General features: G+C 36.4%; 1 protein-coding gene across 4 annotated transcripts in view; it reads right to left on the minus strand.

Annotated features, from left to right (window-relative positions):
* Nucleotides 1-19,651, minus strand: part of FUT9 (fucosyltransferase 9) — a 96,344-nt gene that overhangs the window by 21,023 nt on the left and 55,670 nt on the right. For 2 of the 4 annotated variants that reach the window (XM_026039166.1, XM_026039164.1), the window contains exon 2: nt 2,389-2,517. The exons of the other annotated variants lie outside the window; for them this stretch is intronic. The gene's annotated coding sequence lies outside the window, so the exon portion shown is untranslated. The remainder of the gene's footprint in view (nt 1-2,388; nt 2,518-19,651) is intronic. 4 annotated transcript variants of the gene reach the window in all.

The raw sequence follows: 19,651 nt of genomic DNA on the forward strand, positions 1-19,651 counted from the left end.
AGTATATATTCCTTAATTGAGTTAAGATATCATTTCATCCCTTACACAGAAAAGCACACTTTAGACTAGTGTAAAAATTATGATGGTAGTTTTGACAGAAAATGACCAATTAGGAGGATACTCAAAAATTCAGTGCCATTTGCTTCAGCTGTGGGAACCATGACAATGAAACTGGGAAGCAAAACCTATCTGAATTAGTTTTCTCAAATGTAAAATAGAGTTAAAGATACTCCTCTTCTTCATTAAACATTCTGAAATGTGCTAATGAAAGCATGTATGGAAATAAAACTAAGACTGGTTCCTTTGTACTGATTGAATTCTCTAAGACAGTAATCAAGACTTGTGGTTGCTTTGGATTTGCAGATTAGCACTAAACATATCCAGCAAATTTCAGAAATAAGAAGTGAAATACGGTCTATCAATTTACTTGTTAATAGCAGTTTCATGTCATGTATAAGAAGTAGGTTATATTTATTGCAGAAAAAAAACCTCTGATTTGTACCACTGATAGGTCAGTGTCAACAGATTAATGAACCCAACCTTTCAGAATGACTTAGGAAGGGCTGGCCATGCTGATGCCCTTGTATACAGCTCAGAGCACAGCTGTCTTGCTTCTTGATTATGGTCAGAGTAGTTGCATCACTGTCTGCATTTATACGGTTTATGATTCAGTGAGATGATTTTCTCAGATCTTATACAGCATTGATGTTGTGACAGTCCTTACAAACAATAGCTCCTTAAAAATGCCATTAATTTGCTCAAAAGGACAATGACATTTCAATTTTGGCCACATAATGACCACATAAGTGAGCTCTCACAGTAAATTGTGAGTAAGATGAGTGAGATGTGACCATCTGAAAGACGGCCATACACTTTCTTTGATGAACACCAAGCTCTTTAGATTGGTTAAATGAACCTCTATCCTGGCTTGACTTGAACGCATGCAAGATATGTTTCTTAGTCTCAAGATGATGGAAAGAATAGATAAATGATGGATACAGAGGAAAAACAGAGTATGCAAATACACTCTGAGCTGATGCACAGTACCGCTATGGTCTTTACATTTTCTCTTCTGTATATACACTATGCTTAGGACCATAGTGTAAAGACAATAAATTTTCTATTAAAAAAATGCTCTTTAAGAATTAACAGTCTCTGTCATCAGTTCCTTACTTTCAGTGCTGATTCAATGGTTTCTTACCTAGCATGGATCTCAACAGCACATCCCCATCAGACTGTGACACACTGAAGCATTAGGTAAATTCATATACTTAGGGAGCTGTGTCATATGTTACATACTTCCTACATGTTATTCCATTGTGTTATGTCACACATATTGCTATATGTTGCTATTTAAGACAAAATAATAATGAAATATTTTATAGAACATTATCTAGTGGTGACTGATCCTACTATCCCCCATGCAAATGTCCCAGCTTCCTTAGTTCTTTTCTCCAGAACCCGATTTCCGATTCAGAGCTATTCTTTATTAATGGCATGTGACTTACAGCAGTGAGCACAGGTGACTTTGAAATTGGCCTTTGCAAATCTGTAATTAAACAATCTTCATAGATTACTAACATTGTTTCATAAACTTAGACATAATAAAGATGAGTAAAGTGCCTAATTTCTTTTTCTTTTTTCTTTCAGACACTATTCTATGCTGGAGCTTTAAAAAGGAAAAAAAAATGTTGTGACAACCAGAAAATTAAATATTAAAGATTTGCAAGTTTTTTTTTTAAGAAACTCATACATAAAATTAGCTTTCTCAAGCTTCCTAGTTCTATTTGAAAACTGCATTTTGCATAGTATTTTATAACTGTTTTTTATGGGGAATGTTAGCAAACCTCTGATTTTTAGACTATAAATTAAATGCAATGAATTTTAATGGCACTCCACACAGAAAAATAGTCAGACTTTACAATTTGCATTGCATAATGATAACCACATTAAAAACCCTTGTTTATTACATCCTAATGGTTTAGAAAATGGCTGTAATTTGAACTATGGTTCTAAATTTTAACTTACTCACATAATCCTTCCTTGAAAGTTATAAATATGGAATTCAGCTTGTAGAGTATGATGCAAAATTCTGCAAGGTTCAAAGTTTACAATGTACTCAAAGAAGTGCATAGAGTTCTATTTGTGATAGAAATAAGGGGATGATTTTCAAAAGCACATATCACCTATATACTTTAGAAAGCTATCACCATTTTCAAACCTCACTTAGCATTTTAACTGAGATTCCCTCTCCTGAAAGTTATATATTTATTCTAAGATAGTTGCATAATCTTCTTCTAATATTAAAGGGGAGAGAGACATATCAGTAAATAATTCAGTTCATCATAAGATATACATCTAAAGGAGTAAATGCTTCTTTCTCCTTACTGATGGCACTTCCTTTTAGGTTGGGTTGTAGTCATTAATCCTCTTTTGGAGGCAGATGTATGAAGCAAGGTCAGTCCTTTCTGGCTTGGAAGGTCGGGGATGCAATGAGCAGCTGGCCGTAACACTCATCTGGAAAACAGGAGAATCAAATTCAAATCCCTTCTGTTTTGATTTGGTTTCCTATCTCATAGACAAGAGCAGACCTAACAACTGAGGACACATTCAGCAAATAAGGTCTGTGTCCCATACTTGATTGCTGCAGCAGAACCCAACTGTGACTGTGGGGAGAAGCATCCTTACTCTGCGATGCATTCCAGAATACAGCAGCTTTACTTGAGAGCCTGAAGAAGATGTAAATCCTGGCTCCAAATCCACAAACAAAAGAAATGTTAACCTGATCTTGCAAAATCATACTTTAAGTCACAAGACTAGGTCAAAAAAAGTAAAGTGCTTTTAAAAACTATCCTCTCATTTTTCTAGAAAATGGCAATGCTTTCAGTGGTTCAAACAATGCCTTAATTTTCATAGCAGCCTTTGATTAAAATGTCATGGGGAAATAAAGAAAAAGGAAGAATGGAAATGTCAGTCTTTAAGGGCTTTCACGGATTTGAAAAATGAATTCAATTAACTCCCTATATTTGTTAATCTTTGTCTTAATAAAGTTTCTGTGCGTGCTATCTGTTATTTACACCACTAGAACATGAGGAAACAGCGTAGTTATTTTCAGATTTGTATTTAGATTTTTCTCATTGCAATAGCATGAGATAACTGCTTGGATATGTTCACTATTAAAATCAGCAGTTTTAAAGGAGAGAAGGTAATTAACTCACTTGTTAATGATGCTTCTAATTTAGACTATGCATGAGATGTGTCATGAGTGAGAGTGATGTTGCAAAGATTGTTCTGTTGTTAGCACATAAACCAAGAATCAGCAGACTTTGATTCTATTTTCACATCTTCAGCAGACTTGCTGTGTGACCTTAACCAAAGCATTTAATTATTCTGCTCCACAGTTTATCTATAAAGTGGAAATAATGACAGTGAACTGGCTGAGAGGTTGTGGGGATTAATTATTTCATATTTATATTTCCAGAAAGAATACAGAGAGAATTACAGAGTGCTGAATGATTAACACTATTTTGCCAAGCTCCAAGTATATTTTATTGCACATTATCTTGGCTTCTTATAGTCTTGTATCTGATAACTATCTTGGATGAAATGTATTGAGTAACCAATGCAAAGTCCTTCTCTTGGCTCTTCAATCTATTTAATGCACAGATAACTATCTGAAGCACAAGACAGCAGTAGGGTGCAGATCTACCTCTATTGCTTGAGTCTACCAGTGCCACAGAAGGATAAAGAATGGATATCTTCTTATATAGAGATATTTACAAGAATATATGTATACATGCATATACATACACCTCAATCTAATGGCTTTAAAACAAAACAAAACAAAACCAACCCAGAATTTATATACTGTGGGCTTAGAATGCAGGTCCTGGAAACTGAAAAAAATGAGAAAGTACCGTTCGTGGGAGCCAGGGATTATGTATACAGACAACAGATGAGATTTCTTTTGAAGGCTTCTGAAGCACTGCCTTGTGCTGCTGAACACGGTTGCCTCAGACAGCATATGCAAACTGCTCAGTCCATCAAGCAGCAGTTAAGAGAAAAGGGTTGTACGTATGCCCAAGAGGTGTGCCAAATGCACTCTAATTGATGCTTGATGAATTGTTCAAAGTAATTAGAGAGCAATATTCATGATGTACATGTACTGTCATTTTGAATCAACAAGTAATTGCCTATAAATGTTATTTAAAATTTTCTACATAGTTCTATTTAAGATACAGACTTACATGGTCTTTTTAATTCAAATGCTTTCTTGCCATTACAGGCTGTACTTGATGAATTACTATTTTGAAGGGGAGTGTGCTGACAAAGATCTTCTTTAAATGCCTGGTAGAGCTGAAAGAGTTGAACTCTTTATTTGGTAACACAAACTAGAGGAAGATGGCAAATGTTCTTTCTGGTAACCAGAAGGAATGGAAGCACTAAATGGATGATTGCTCTCCCTGGACCACCTCGTAAGAACAGTCCTGTGCACCAACAGCAGTTCCTCATCAAAGTTCTCAGGAATCTGAGAACTCATAGTATTTCAGGAATACCTGAGATAGTTCACAGCTTCACAGCTATGGCCTGTTTCCCTGTACATAGAAGGAAAAATGAATTTAACTGTAGTACTGTGGCACAGTTTGGAGGACCTATAAAGTACTAATGGAAGTACTGGAGAAAAAAAAAAAAGAAAGTCAAGCATGCAGCATATTTATTTTTTCAGTGCTATTTCAGTGGTTATTCGAAGCCACTGCAAAAAGTTTATGTCAACCTCATGCCTTAATATCAAAGCTTCATACACGTATCTGATCCATGCCTTCACGAGCAAAAAGTGGCTTCCTATGAAAGAAAGATTAATTGCAGAAACTGCTTGGATGGAATACCGTTCCTCATAGTCATTAACCCAGGGCAAACAGTCATGATTTAGTCTATGATCTTGCTATGATGTTATATACAAAGACTACAAATTGTGAAAGAAGCTGTCCTTAAAGTGTTCTTGAAGCTTGGTAAAACCCCAGTACAAGTTGCCTAAAATGACCATTTTGATTCCCCGCTTTTTGTGTGTGGCTGTATAAACACAGCCAGTGTCAAACATCCCAAATCACGGAAATAACATTTGGGAAAAAATGTACAGCTTCAGTATGCATCTCTCCTGTATATCACATAGAGAGCTGGTAACTTTTTTAATGTTTAACATTAACACCCTCAGTTGCCCGCAGAGAGTTGTATTTTTTGGTCTTGGGGAGCAAATGAAAGCCCCTGTAGCTCTATAGCAGAAAAAAAGTATAAAACCAGGAGTACCTCTGAAGCAGCTTGGTTCTTGTGCATGACTGCTACTCTGAGAAAAAATCATACCAATGAGCCAGAAAAAAATCACATAAAATTTGAGTATCTTCCTCATGCAGAGAGAGAATAAAAATGAACATTTTGAGGGCAGCTAATCTCCTTATAGAGCCTTATTTCAACTCGTAACAGCAAAAAAAGCCTGATCTGCCAATGTAAAACAAAAGCGAACTCCGCAAACAATGATTTTGAAAGACAGAGCAAGCTATCTGATCAAGATGTTGGTCCCTTATGTCAATAAGTCAATCACCTCACGAAACCTGACCATGACCCAACAGGAAATATGACAGGCAGATAAATCTGAGGATTGAAAACTCTTAGGTAAAGAAAATCTCCAAAGTGGTGGTACCCCATGTGAAAAATACAGCCTAGAGCCACAGTCTCTTTGTGCATAAAAGAGAAAAGGAATACACATGTTCTTGCTTTAGCAGAGAGAAAAAAAGCATATCATTTATACATATATATATATATAAGAGGATTCTTTTTAGCATGGAGAAAAATCTAATGCTATCATACAAAATAATCATTAAAAATTAAAATCAGTGAATTACAAATTTTTCCAGCTCTACATAAATTCACTTAAAGCAATATTAGTAGCACAGGCTACCAATAAGTATAAGTAAGTTTTACAGTGATGAAGAAAAACAATGTATTTTAGAGACAGAATGACAATCTTTGATAACTATACTCAAAGAAATTTAGATTTTTATTAATGTGAACATTCTTAAACTCACTAAAAATGATATGAAAAAGAAATAAAGCACAATTTCATATTACTCAATGACAGTTCTAGCCTAACCAGTGGCCCTGAGAAGTGAAAAAGACAAATTTGAACCATGAAACAAATGACTTAGAGGTCACAAAAGTTAGAAATGCCCTTAGATGCAGATTCTTCAGACAAATATGATTATATTATTAGCACATGTCAATTACATCTACAGCCCTGGATACACATCTGCAATCTATCAGATTAATCTAAGTGAGTGTCAGATGCAATTTGAGGCAAAAGAAGAAAGTGATTCAATTAGAAAGCCAAAAAGGTTCAATGTGTTCAGCCTTTTTTTTTTTTTTTGCATTCTGTTCAATGCAACTTTGCTGTGTGTTCTCCACGCTGTCTTTTTTGGACTCTATGAAAAACAAACAAAAATGAAAAAGATGGAAGCATTTTTTTTAATAACTTTTTATAGTATTTTCTTCACTGTCTAGCCATTTTTAACTCACGGGCTATTTCAGTTGTTGTTTAGGTCTTTTCAGGCTTGAACAGAAGAGCTCCTTGTTTTCTAAAGGCTACGAACTGAAAAAAAGGTTTATTTTTTTGTGTCCTACACACCAGAAGATTGCTCTCAGGTCACTGTCACCGACTGAGCTGCTGCTGCTTCAGAGTCTCGGGGTTTCTCATCACCATGCGATATTCCCCTGCAGTGCTTTGGCCGGTATTGCCAGTTAAGGCAAAGATTTCTGCTTAGTCTTGTGGCGTGAATTAAACCAGTCCACTTGGTTTGGTTGGATGCCAGCAGCACGGACCAGGCCTGCACACAGCAGGTTTTGGAGTGTAACTCTGAGTGTGTTGCCTAATATCTGCTGCAAGCAATCAAAGAACTCTTGAATTGCTGCATTTACTAGTTGCATGCTTATAAGGGGGGGAAAAAAAAAAAAAAAAAACCCTACAGGAACATGCACTAACCTAAAGTAGAATTAATAGTTAGTTGCTCCAGTGAGATATCCCTAGTGACTCTCCTGGGTATTGTAAGCAGTTTCTGACAGAAAGTATTAAAAATAGAGAGCAGCACAAAATCTCTCCACTGCCTATACTTGCAGACAGCATTTCTTTCAGAATATCTCTTCTCCTGCAGACATTTCGCTCTATGTCTCTGTTTACCCTCAGGGAAATCAAGAGTGAGCGCGTGTCTTTGCTCTCTCACTCCATCTCATCTCACTTCAGCTCTGTCACCCACGTTCTCACTCTGTTTGATCGAGCCTAGAAATTGCACTCATTAACTCAACTAAAACAGCAACAGTTTACTGTGGTATCAGTAATGTGCTGTTCCAAGGTCAAGGTCGGGTTGCTTAACATTTACATTTGTTCAGGTGTGTCTTTCTTTCTGCTAAAGTGAATTTGTAGGTGGGGTTAGCAAACTCAGCGCTCTCAGAGATCATAAATGGAATAATCTGAAGCAAATTTATTCTGCTCCATCTATGAAATTGTGTTTCAGACTGTTTTTCTAAGATTTTTTTCTTTTACAGACACCTTTTAATTTTTTTTTTAGAAATGTAAGATAACATGTAGGTAAAAGATATAGTGTTAGAGTGTATTACATTATCTAAGAAATGTCAAAAACCATATAATTACTGGTTGTACAATAGGACAGAGAGATCTAGAGACTGGTAAAAATGATTTAAAGAAATGGTAAAAAAAAAAAAAAAAAGAGAGAAAATGCAGGGGCAGATAATGAAGCTCAGATGAAGGCTTTAGTAGCAGTGACTAGAAAATACAATGAAATTCACTTTGGAGGAAGAACCGGCTGAGAAGCAGTCCTAGCACAGCTGTAAAGACAAGGCAAAACAAGTAACTCAAGATTTTCTTTAGCAAGCGAAGGGCTCACTGTTTTCCACAAGGCTGAGTAGTCCCTGCAAATATCACCTTATGGCAATCCAATATGTAGGTGAGAAGGGGAACTAAGAGAAACACTGGGTATCCAGTGCCCACACACTGAATTAATGTTTTCACTATTGCTTCCCAATTAATTCCCTTTGCTTTTCAATGTGCTTCACAGCTGTCCCTTTTAGCAAATATTTCCCAGCATGGAGCTTTCCCAGGCTGATTTCTGTTAGCTCAGTACTTGTTGAAACTCCTACAAGATCCAAATTCTTTACGTCTAGTTGTATCATTTATCAGATTAGTGTATTTTAAGCAGGCTTCTAACTTCGCTCATAGTCTCTGAGGTTGGAAAGACACTAGACTGGCTGCTGTGTAAGCCAATATTCTCTCTTTTCGTTTCTGCAGCGTGGACACCACAGTGGAGTTCTCACCTTGCCCCTTTCATGAAGGAGCTTCCTCTCCATGGCTATACAGGACATGTCCTCTTTGTGCACATGAGGAAAGCACTTTATAAAGTACATTTATTCTCAAGAACTTGAAAGGCACAATGCCAGTTGCAAGGGTCCTGCTTATACGAATTATTACTCAATAATTGCATTACCCTTAAATTAACTCATTTCCTTACCCAATATTTCAATCAGTTTTCTCCATCAAGTGTACATTATCTAAATGCAACGTAGCCCTAAAATTACTGTAGCACACTACAGCCCTTTACAAAACTGAAAGTTTCCATCCCACATTGCATTTCATTAAATCAGCTTTCCATCCTGCAACTACTCATCTTCACTTTAAACATTAATCTCTGAGGTGAAATCATGTTAAACACTTTTTGAAATAAATTCTGCATAGGAGTTGGGTTATTTCTTCTCCTCAGAACTCATATGTGTCTCATATGCAATTCTGCAGGTAGCAGTGGCCACATTTTTCTGTCTTCTCTCAGCAGAATTATTTCCATTCAGTTGTAGATGGAGTGTAACTCAAATCTCAGAAGAATCTTTATCATTACTTTCCCATGGAAGAATGAGGAGCTGGAGAACAGGTCTTAATTGTTTAAGAACTAGAACTAGAAAAGGATTTGGGCACTTTTACAGATTAAATGTTACAACACCTACATCTTCCACACTGCCTAGGAGTGTACCTCTTGGAGTGAAGGTTTCAAGGTAAAGTCAGGGGTCCACATTCCCCAGAATGAATGGGACAGCCTGGAGGCTGCAAGAGGAATTTGCAGCTGTCACTAGCTGAAAAAAAATGTAGCTTAAACAGTTAGAAAATGCTGACGGAGGTTTTTGTTAAAGGTGCTTTTCTTAGAGAGGTAGTTAGTCATCTCTCTGAAACCAGAGTGCAGAGCCAGAAGATTACTTTCTGAACTTGGATGACAAATTAAGTTTTGACTCATCTTTGTTTCGTATAGCAAGGACACATGGCTATTTGAGAGCAGCACTCGGATAGAATGAGTGGTCTCAAGAGGAGTGGCCAAGCCAACAAGCAGTAAATCATTCAGAAAAAAAAAAAGCTGGAGAGGTAACTTTTCTGTTTTTCCTACTGCAGCTTTGCAGCTGAGAATGAGAAAGACTTAGAGTCATTCTGATATCAAACTCATATAGACTTGTATCGTGCATTTCGTGGGAGTATAGGCCTTTGCATTTATGCATTCATATAAAAAGAGTACGCTGGAGTATACTGCTGCCATAGTACCTTTTTAGGTACTCAAAAATGTATTGTTTGACCCAGAGACAACTGAAAAGAAGTAAATTTGCCTAAGACAAGACAAGAAGTGAAGAGGAAGCACACAGATAGCATGATCATGTTGCCTTTAAAACACTTATCTTCAAGATAGAAAAAACCTACTGTGAAGTTTTGATCTTAGTTTGAATCTTGAATTTAGATTTGGAAATGCTGTGTTTCATATTTTTTTATATTTGAGGTTTCTTAAATGTTCACACTGAACTCAACACGAAGCACATGAGACATATTCAGAAGACAATTTTTAATCATGACACTGTTTAAGGTCTTTAGGTGGGCATCAGGCTTCATGTTATTTTCTATAGCAAGTTTAGCTTCTGAAGACTAAAGGTCTTTTCAAGAAAGTCCTGCTGCATTAAAGTACTAGTTGTTGGTCTTTTCTGTGTCCGGTCATATAAAATGTGAATACACATAATATGAAAACCCAAAAATGCCAATGCACATCTTTGGAAATTCCATCAGGGATCTAGATATCATTGCAAAAAAAAATTTTATAGTAAAAGATTATGCTATGCCTCATCATTTTATTTATTGGAAACTAAAAGTGCATCATAGATGTATAAAATACCTTTTTGTGTTGTATGTAACTTCAGCTACTATATAAAAATTTTTTTTTTAAAAAAAAGATGCAACTAAAATGAACTGCTTGTCTGTTTTTAAGCACATCCTGTACCTCAACCTCAGGTAGTTTCTGTGTTAGCATCTCTGAGATGCTAATTGGCAGCCAGTCCACCCTGTTTATCATAAAAGCTGAGAGATCTATTTCTATACAAAGTTATTCTCTGTTACTTTTAAAACATCAAAAACTTTCTTTAGCTTTCTATCTGAAAAAGCATTCACTGGTGTCTGAGGAATTCTTTTTTTTTTTCTTTTTTTTTTTTTTCATTTCTTACTCAGTGGTTATTTTAACTCTGCTGCACTTTTTATTTTTAACATCTTTCTGCATCTTTTCCATTGCCCCAGTTTAGTCTGATTCCTGTTTTTGATTTTTCCCAGAACAAATCTTCTCCTACTTCTCTCAGTTTGCAAGCTATTTTTTAACATCTTATGATAGCAAACTGTATAGCTTACAAAAAATAGTAGTCTATCAATCAGTACTTTTTAAACTGATTTACTTCATGATACAGACATTAATCTGAGCTACAATACAAAATGCATTTTATATATATGGATAGCTAGAATCACTTTATGTTGCTCTGCAGTTCAAGCAAAGTAAAAACATTTTACTTTTTTAATGTACTAAATTTCTAAAGGAAACATGGCAAACACCAGGTTGAAGGTATGTTGGTTATTCTACTGCCTTGTTACTCACATGTGTAAAGCTAAGTGCAGCCATGAATCTTTCACACGAATAAATAATATTAATAATAATAATAATAAATCTTTAAATAACTATTTAGAGACTATTGTTCTGAAACAATCTGAAGTTAAGTACTAGATTTGGGGGTTGACAAATGCAAAGCAGACATACATACAACCTTGTTCACCAGACATACATACAACCTTGTGCACACATATGTATATGAGTCGCTTATGTGTATGAGTCACTTTTATTTGGCTTCTCCCTCTGCAAAAAATGAACATTAGCTCAGATAGCTGTGATGATGAAAATCTAACTATAGCCATGGACTGAGTGTATAAAGTTAGAAAACAAAGATACGTCGTTTACAAAATAAGCTCTGCTTGAATTCACAATCAATTCCTAAATCAAGTCCTATTAGAATATTGGCCATAGCATTCACATGGGTATCCTGAACTCTCTTAAGACACTGTAGCTACATGTACGTAAATACGGCAGATAGCAGAACAGGCTTAATAGAAAGCAACAGTGGATTTGTTTGAATAAGGACTACATGATCAGTTTATTTACCATCAGCTTGCAAACTATCCAAGGCTACAGGGCTGTTGAGGGGAAGATTATTTTTTCGAGAACAGTGAAAACAGGCTCAGATTTATTAGAAATATTATCTTAGTATTTGAGAATGTTGTCTTGGAGATATATAGCACCTTCGTATTTCTGCAGCGCTACACACACTACAAGGCTGACCTGCACTGCCCCTAGAATTTTCATCTGTATGTATAAGAGGGAACCTCATAGCTTTTCACTGCTCTCTCTTTCTGTTATTACTCCTTAAACCAGGCACACCTGACAAAAATTAGCTCCCAGCATTGAAGCTACCACAAGATAAGTGATACTTTATTGCAGGTTTCTCCTTCATCCACCTAAGAAGATTAAGTGATGTAAGACAGATTTTATATAAAAACATTTCTTGCAGAGAATTTTAAAATGCTTAATTCCATTTGTATGAAACTTTTCTCTAAAGGGAAATGCTTTTAACATTGCATACGGGCAATGGTATACGGGCACCCTTGCATCAGATCCAGCCAATCTACGAATGTTTTTTGTGGATATTTTGTTAGTCTATTCTTCATAGAGATGTGATCCATGCTAGCAAAAGAATGATATAGATAGCACAACCTATAATACTTTCCCCAAAAGAATACACATCCAGAGTCATGGAAAAAGGGGTAAGGAAGCTTATTTCTATTTTTCTCTTAACCAAAAAAAAAAAAAAAAAAAAATGCCCTCTGTGATTCAGCTTTGTAATTATTTTATATTACTACACTTATAGAATCATTACAATCATTATGGTTGGAAAAGACCTTTCAGACCAAGTCCAACCATAAGCCCTTCAACACCATGCCTGTTAAACCATGTCCTTATGTGCCTCATTATATATTTCTTGAACACTGCCAAGGATGTGGACTCCACCACTTCCTTAGGTAGCCTCTTTCAATGTTTCACCACTCTTTCCTTGTAGAAAGCTTTCTTAATATCTAATCTGAACTTCCCTTGGCACAACTTGAGGTCATTTCCTCTTTCCTATTTTCAGTAGTTGTTATGGAGAAGAGATTGACCCCTGTATTACTACAACCTCCTTTCAAGGAGGAAAGGTCTCTCCTCTGAGCCTCCTCTTCTCCACACTAAATAACCCCAGCTCCTTTAGTTGTTCCTCCTAAGGTCTGTGCTCCAGCCTTTTCACCAGCTTTGTTGCTCTTCTTAGGACATGCTCCAGCACCTCAATGTCTTTTTCTTGTAGTGAGGGGCCCAAAACTGAATATTTGAGGAGCAGCCTCACCCCATACAGGGGAACAATCACTTCCCTAGTCCTGCTGGCTACCTGGTTCCTGATAACCAGCCAGGAGGCCATTGGCCTTCTTGGCCACCTGGGCACACTGCTGGCTCATGTTCAACCAGGTGTTTACCAACACTTCCAGATCCTTTTCTACCACACAGCTCTCCAGCCACTTTGCCCCAAGCCTGTAGTGTTGCATAGAGTTGTTGGGGTCAAAGCGCAGGGCCCAGCACTTGACCTTGTTGAACCTCCTATAGCTGGTCTCAGCCCATTGATCCAGCTTGTCCAGAACCCTCGGTAGAGCTTTTCTACTCTCAAGCAGAATAATTCTTCCTGCCAGCTTGGTGTCATCTCCAGACTTGCTGAGGGTGCGCTTAATCCCCTCATCATCGATAAAGATATTAAAGAGGACTCTAGCTAGGCCACTGATATCGCCTTTTCAGGATGGAGCTCAGCTGCTTCATATTTCAAATAATAATATGGCATATCTAAATCTATGTTCCCTTCTGTTTCATCTTTTTCTGCAGTTGTTTTTGTTACAGACTCTGTTCTTCATTCCACTTCCTTTAACAAAAGTTATAGTCCAGTCTCATACTTTTCATAAATTTATCAAAATAAAGCTGAAATTAACAGTGCTATGTGACTGTTTTCTGACAGAAAAACACAGAGTGAACAAAGCAGGTTAAAACCATTGAAATTAAAATACCACCAGAAAAACAGGTCAGGGAGTATCCAGACAACTTGAGACTTTAATTGAAGTCATATTTATAAGGAATTTGAGAATGAGAATAGAAATACAGAAATTAAATCATTACTCTCCCTCCAGATTAAGTGCCCACAAATTGTGCAACACAAAGACTGCCCAGCTCTTTCAATTTACAGGATAACATAGCTATTTTTCAAAGCTTGGAATAGCATCATAACAAAACATACAATGTTTTAGTGGAATAGTGCATTGTGACAAATACGCTTCTCCCTCGCAGAGTACAAAAGTTCAGACAACCAAAGGAGATTTACATGCTTTAGGTATCAAATCAGTTGTAGGAATCTTACTGCATGACTCCCTCACTTCAAAGGCGACTTTTCTTCCTTTTGTCTAGATCTGCCTCTTTTGTTCAGACCATATATCGCCAGGCAGGAAAGTCAGTGTCCTTAACACTGATTTGCTGGTTTTAGAGTTTTGTTTAGTAGGTATGAGAGATAGTAGTCATCCTTCATGGGGGAATCTCATTAATCAAACTGATCAGGTCTGTCTACAATACAGGTTAGTCTTCTGATGAATTACAGATAAATGGGAGCTTTATGGGCTGGCATGGCTTCTAACCATTTAGAAATATCCACAAAGTCTCCAGTTTGTGAAATGGAGAACATTATCCATGTTAAATAGATAATAATATATGGTGAATTAATCTTGTGGCCTTTTTATTCTGATCAGACTCCAGCCTGATTATGAGCTTGGAGAATATTAAGTACAAGAGAGTCTTTATGCCTTTGGTTTCCAGTATCAGATGTCAGAGAGACCTACAGAAGCTAGGAGGAAAAAGGGCAAAGTCCTGTTCAGTCTTTACGGGACTGACATGTCACATTCACAGTTCAAAGAGACTTTCCAGATTACTTAGTAGTTAGACTGCTAGGCTTGTATGAACAGAAAACTCTGGGAGTCTGATTTTTTACTTGGCTGAGTTTAAGAGTTGTAACTCCATTTTTTCCCCTCTCCTTTTTCCTTCTTTTACTTATAGCAGCACTAGTTCTCACTCACTATAAAATCTCAGGCATTTCTACTATGTTGTAGGGAGCTGCTTAAGTAATTCCAGGAACTGCTTTAAAAAATACACACAAAAATATTTTCTTCAATTTGCATTTTTAAAAATAGCTAAAATTAATCTAAATTATAGAAATTATCTATCATCAATTAATCATCTATTATCAATAAACTATCAGCTAAAATAATCATAAATCAAAATGCAATTCAAGTGATCCAAGTTTTACAAACTGAATAGGAAACAAAATCAAGATCTTTTAACTGAATATACTACGTAATAGCTATGCCTACCATAACTGACATGATTGGGAAGTTTATTTCTAGGGCAGTTGTTCACTTCCCATGTTTCCTTCGCATTTTCAAGCAGAGGATGGGACTGATAGTGATCCATGTAGCAAGTGTTATAGGGGAAGTCTGGAGCATACCAAGTCTGAGGTATCCATGTTCCCATTCTGCCTTCAGAAGACATTGTCAACAGTCATGGGTGGTAGTCCTGATTGCTTCTAATTTATTTTTTCTGAGGTAAGTGAACTAAATACTTCGGTGCATAGAATTGTTTTTCAGATCTTGCTTCCTGTCTTCTGCTGTTGGTGATCAATGGACCAGACGGTGAATAATCTTCATAAAGTAAGGCAATAAATCATAATCAGGGAAAAAAAGCTGTATTCCGAGGCTGAATGGGAGCAGTACCATTTCTAAGTAGAGCAATCTTCCAGCTATGTTCCATATATGATCACTCACAATTCACTTGTCGTATGATAGTCATGCAAAATATATTTAAATCTGCTATGCTCTGTCTTCCCAGTGCTAAGCATTTTTCTTCTCCAGCTGCCTGCTCTGTAAAGCCAGTTTCTCACTGTGTACTCTGTATATGTGGCTGGGCTGTTTTCATTATTTGTTTCAAAATGTGCATGATAATCTTTATTTCTAAAAACAATATGGAGGAAAATTTGTGTTGGTGCAGAGGGATTTAGCTGTGCTACTCCTATTAACATTAATAAAAGTCACACAGCTTGATCTCCAAGTTGGCAGGAATTTTGGTACTTAGATGTTCTAAAGAATATTTAGGAAAAGAGGAGACTTCCAAACTACTTGAACTCTATGTAAAATCTTCATCAATAATTAAACATCCTGAAGCTACTCATAACTATTCCCCTATTTCACCTTTGTCAAGTGAAAATTTCTCTTATATCAGTTTTGTACTGTTGGCCTAAAAAAATTCTTCATCTTTTTGTCAAGATAATACTGCCTTTTGAATAGCTGATTCTTTTATTCTTCATTCACCGGGAACTTTACAACTTCTGCACTGAATGAGTCACTGGTCCTTTGGGAAAAGCTTGTATTTGATCATGTAATTAAAGTTTTAATATGGACATTCACATGAGGCTTGGAGACTGACAGGCAGATTTGATTTTGGCATTTCTTAACTTACCATGTTTTGGCTCTGCAACCTAAGTCACATTCTTTGACGTAGGTTTTGTGGGTGAAGAACTGATTTCTGTGAGTTAACACTTGTAGCAAATGCAAATCAAATGAAGAAATGAACAGTCCAGACTGATTTTGAATGGTGCACACCTTCCCAGAGCTTTCCTTGATGTAAGTAACCACAGTAAAAAAATACTTCTACTTCTCTCTGAAAATATACAAGGTTGACACCATCCTTTATATCCTTCTGTGCCTCTGAAGCAACTCTGATGCTATTTATCATAATATGTAATTAAATGTCTCCCTCCTAGGTAAATTTAACTGCCTGTTTAGCTGGCAGATGAAGGATGTAACTTGATTGAATCTACCAGTTAGTCTAAGGTATATTAGAGCTTGAACTTTCTAGTTTATAAAAAGGTTGATAACTTGAGAAGGTTTTTTATATGCTGTTACTCATTATGCTAATTTTTCACAGAGAGTAAACAGCTGAGAGCTTGCTTGGTGCAATTTACTGCCTCTGCTCCTAAAAGGCATCTGCAGGAGCCAGATCTTAAGGATCATATAATTACCCCCTTTCTCTCTCAGTTCACTATTGGGTCTAGTCTAGATTGAGGAAGCTAAGAACTCTTCTAATAGGGAATACTTGTACAGTTCTCATTTCCATTTCAGAAGCCTGATGGATATTAATTGTATTTGAGTTCATTAACTGTGAATATATACCAACAGGATGGGATTTTTTGACTGCTATGCTTCTGAGATCAGAGTTCGGTCTGCAATTTTCTTATTACAATTAAGCATGAAAATAAAAGTACACAGGCAATCACACATAGCTCCTGGGTCATAAAAACATGACATATTTACCATAATTTTTAACACACTGCGAGGCAAGCAGCAGTTACTGGTTGCAGTGAACAAAGCTCCATCCTTTTCATAGCATCTGGACCTGTAGATTTCTAAAGCAACAGTGGCACAATAAAGACAAAGGTGCCTGCCATCTGTTCTGTTTTATGAAGCTTATTTGTTGCCCTCGGACTCCTGGAAAGTTTCCAGCAAATGTTCCAGCAAATTTGGGCATAGAAATAATCAGGTGCAAGGCATCTGACCGTTACTGAGTATGACATGCTATAAAACATGAAGCAGCAGGGAAACATGAAAAGAAAAGATAAAAATAGAGCACCAAACAGAAGAAAGCAAATGTTAATAGAGATTAAGATGTTTATTGTTGTTATTATTATTATTGCTATTATTTTAATTTTCATCTACTTTGTTCATAAAAGTAATAATTCTATGCTTAGAAAGAGGCAGTGTTAAGGCTATGATTTCAAACACTTAAGAGCTAAAACGTATGTTGTTGACAAACTCATGAGCAACTGTGGAGAGGTCTCAGGTGGCTTCAGGAGAAACTGCATGGTCTGGGCAGAACTCAGATGACTGAGATTGGAACTTGCAGGGTAGCAAAGAGCTTTGAAACACAGAGGGAGGGACTAGATGGATGATATTTTAAACTAGGAAAAAAAATCACTGTAAAATCATCAGGTTTGGCAGAAGGATTGCTGAGAACTTAGCACCTAAGGTTATTTCTATCTCATTTTGTGAGACAATGCATAGACATCTTCTGTACTCGATGTCTGAGATTTCTCAGTTCTCACTAAAAACTAATGATGAGCTCTTACGGACATGACTTAAAGATGCAGAATAAAAAGTAATAAAGAAGAACCAGGTGCAAATAGATGTGAAAAAAAAAAAAAGCACTGAGCTGGTTAGTAGATTCAGATTAGGAAGAATGGTGTTTTGAAAAAAATAGAGACTAGTTGTTCTGATTTCTATTCTTAGCTTTGACACAACCTTCCTCTTTGATCATAGAAAAGACTTATAGGAGCCTGGAAAATTTGCCAGAAGCTGAACATCTAAGGATAACAGAATCACTTGGAGTCTTTTTTTCATTTGGTCTTTTTTTTTCTTGCTTTGATTTCCTCAATTTAATTGGAATTCTATGAAATACCATGAAAATAATATATATGATATAAATATCAGACACTTTTAAAAGTGTCTTGAAAATTGAAAAAAAATTATTGAAAAAAAACTCCTCAGATTTATATTTCTATTTGTTTCAGATTTACTTTTGAGAGCTGGAATTAAATGTTTTGTTAGTGCCTCAAGAACAACTGTGACTACAATCCCCGAGGAATCTGTATAGTAGTACTAGAAGAACCAAATTAAAGTGGTCATGCAAGCTAAAATTGTGTTATCTGAGTTTTCTATCACTATAATTATGCTTGGTCTTGGAGTATTCTCCTGAATTGTTACTAACCTGCTTTGACTAACGCAGAGGCAAGCAAAACATTTATTTTAAAAAAGAGGCTAGTATGTGTCTAGTGTTGGAAGAGTGCAAGCTAAGGCTTACCGAAGAGCTAAGGCTTACCAAAGAATTAAGGCAATATTCTGCAGCTCAAAATTTCTTTAGCTATTTTTGTGGTTACAACCCCTTCTCATGTTAAGATATTTGCAAATAAACTGAAATAAAATAATATGTAACAAAAGGATGTTTTTGAAGATGCATCACAAGAAATAAGAGGTAAGAGGCAATGCCTCTCTGTAGCACTTCAGGAAGAACACAGTGCTGGGCATGAAGGCCTCAGAGCATGTTGTCGAAAACAGAACAAGATCAGGAACCAGAAACAAAGTGCTAGAGAACCCTGGAAGAACTGATTGAGGAGAAATACTGAGAAGTAAAGCAAATTCGCAGCTAAGCAGTGACAGAGGATAGAAGAGAACAATAGGAGAGGGGCTGTGTGGAGATAAGAGTACATACAAGCATTCCAAAAGGAACCTTGGGAGGTTTATTGCCACACAGGGAAGTGTCAATGGTGTAGGAGTGGGGTTTGGGATAGCCCTGTGAGTAATTTTCAGGAGAGAGCTGTAGATGAGCTAATTAAGAATAGTAGAGGAAAAAAGGCAATGACTACAGATGAATCACAGAGGGAACATACCTAGATTTTTTTTTTTTACTTTGATAGTATGTTAATGTTAAACTAGATCTCGAGAAAGGACAAGTAGTGCTTGTATAAGTATATATACTGCTATAATGTGTGTGTGTATATATATATCCTGCTAGAGTACATTGCCTCAGTCTAAATCATTTGCTATTTTTCAGCGATCAACTCTCTCACAAAGGAAAACAAAAGAATGCCTTAAAACAATGATGCCCATTTACTTGTAACACAGGCAAGGCACTAACCCTTCATTCATTCTAAATTCAATGCATGGATTTGCAGAAAAAAAAATGAAACTCACTATAATTAGTGCCTGACTCTTGATTTCATTTGCCACAATTAGTTGTCCAGACTGGAACTGTTGAATGTCCCTTCACTCTAGTGATCACAGAGGTGCTGCCAACCACTTGGAAAAAAAAACATTTTTTTGGCCTGAAATGAAAGTCTGAAGAAATTTTCTGATGGGTGAGTTGATGGCAAAGTCTGGATACCAACATCCAGAAGAGCTCTCCTGAATTTATCATATGAACTATGGAGCTTGGCAAATACGATTGTAGGATTGTACGATTGTAGGGGGAAAAAAACAGGACGAAGGAGTTCATCTCGTTTTTTTCTTTTTCTTTTTTTTTTTTTTTTTTTTTTTTTT

The sequence above is a fragment of the Nothoprocta perdicaria genome, unplaced genomic scaffold (genome assembly GCF_003342845.1).
Source record: "Nothoprocta perdicaria isolate Ctin4 unplaced genomic scaffold, notPer1 scaffold_220, whole genome shotgun sequence".
NCBI lineage: Eukaryota > Metazoa > Chordata > Aves > Tinamiformes > Tinamidae > Nothoprocta > Nothoprocta perdicaria.